The 2067-nt window shown below is 38.6% G+C and overlaps 1 pseudogene; it reads right to left on the reverse strand.

Moving 5' to 3' along the window:
* Positions 1-247: 247 nt before the first annotated feature.
* Positions 248-2067, reverse strand: LOC111398374 (annotated as a pseudogene).

Genomic DNA, 2067 nt, shown 5'->3' on the forward strand with positions numbered 1-2067 from the left:
TAGGGGAGGAAAATACATGATCCAAAAGGATTTATCTTGAAAAAAAAAAAATTAATAATTTCAGCAATGTCAATAGCATGGACATATTACCACTCAAATTTGAGATAACGCAAACAATATTTCAGCAAAATAATTTTAACAGAAATTGGAATATTTCCATTGTCTTCATAATAAAACTAGGATTTGTAAAAAAAAAAAAAAAAAAAAGACACTTAACAACTCCAGAATGCGTACAAGGAGCAAATTACTTACTAATGAAGATCTAATCATTCAGTGCAGATATGATGGAAAATGTAGCAGACAGACATAGGCATAAAATTCTTCATGAAGTAGAAGATAGTAGTGGATCGACATCAGATGTTGAGGAAGTTGCGACATTATCAAAATTGATGCTTCCTGAGATGGTTGCAAAATCATAAACCTCGGAAACCTCAATTATTGAGTGGTGTTCAGTCTCAGCAAGATTATCTTGAACAGATGATACTTGTTTTGACATTTGAATTGCTTCGAGTTCTGCTGCTACTTCCTTCATTGTTGGCCTTCTCTTTCCATTCAAATAAAGACACCTTCTAGCAAGTTGAGCAATAGCCATAACTTCTTCTGCCCTGCCTTCTTTGAGCACCGCAGCATCGAGAATATCAGACAAACAATTTTCCTCCAATGATTGCAAGAAATTTGTGGCCAAACTCTTTCCTTCATCTTGTGATCTAATAGAGGAGATTGCTTTCTTCCCAGTTAAAAGCTCAACCATGACAACCCAAAGCTGTAAACGTCACTTTTTTCTGTCAACTGGCTCGACTGGAAGTACTCTGGGTCCAAGTAACCAAAGGTTCCTATAACTTTTGTAGTCAAGTGAGTTTTATCAATAGAAACTGACCTCGATGTTCCAAAGTCTGAAACTTTTGCCCGGTATTTATCATCCAAGAGTATGTTTGTCGATTTGATGTCTCGATGGTAGATGGGGACAGATGCGGCAGAATGCAAATATGAAACTGCTGATGCTACTTCTGTGGCAATTCTTAACCGCATTTCCCATGTTAATGGGAATTCCTCAGTTGGGTTGTGGATATGTTGGAAAAGTGTATCATTCGGAATAAAATCGTAGACTAGAAGGGGAACTTCAGTCTCTAAACAACATCCCAATAGCTTGACTACATTTCTATGGTTTATTTGGGATAGAATAACAACCTCGTTAATAAAGATCTCCAGATCATCTTCATCTACCTTCTGGGACTTCTTCACTGCCACAATTCTTCCATCTGAAAGCATCCCTTTGTAGACAGTACCTTGCCACCACGACCAAGTATACGGTTCACGTTGAAATGATCTGTGGCTTGTTCCAACTCCTTTGAACTGAACAATTTAGTTCTATCTACACCATTTTGAGTCGAGGACAACTGTTGTTCCAACAATAGGCCGCCATTGCGCTTGAAAAACTTTTGCCTGCGGTTCGCCTTAATTCTTTTTCTAATAACTTTGTATGACCTCCAAGAGCCAACCAGTAAAACTACTGCGCCAAACCCGATCATAACGGCAACAATTGCAATCATACGAGATCTATTGCCACTATTTCCATATTCACATTTATAATACCCTATTGTATTGACACACTTCCCATGTGAGCAGAAATTTAGGGTTGAATTGCTGCACTCATCAATATCTTGGCATCCTTCATCCAGATATGGATTCCCTACAAAGCCTTGTGCGCAAAAGCATCGTAAAAAAGAGACGTCCGCATAATCAGTTAAACTAACATAATCTGAGTAATAGAAATCGGCATATTGGCAAGAAATCCCCTTTCTGCGAGGGATTGGGAATCTCCAGTCAAGTACCGCTGGTGCATATACAAATGTCTCGTCAAATGGATATAAGTAATTGTTGGGGATCCTAGGAGTTCAAACAAACCAAAACAACAATCAACAAACAAGATTCAAGGCAAAAACAAGAAAAATAAACCGGAAGAATACTCCCCTTCTTTGGCCGAAAATCTGTCCAGCTTTTCTGCTTCGTTTCAGCAGCTCCTTCTTCGATTTATGGGTGTTTTTCCAGGCTCAGGAACAGCCCCAT

Source organism: Olea europaea, chromosome 8 (genome assembly GCF_002742605.1).
Source record: "Olea europaea var. sylvestris chromosome 8, O_europaea_v1, whole genome shotgun sequence".
Classification (NCBI taxonomy): domain Eukaryota; kingdom Viridiplantae; phylum Streptophyta; class Magnoliopsida; order Lamiales; family Oleaceae; genus Olea; species Olea europaea.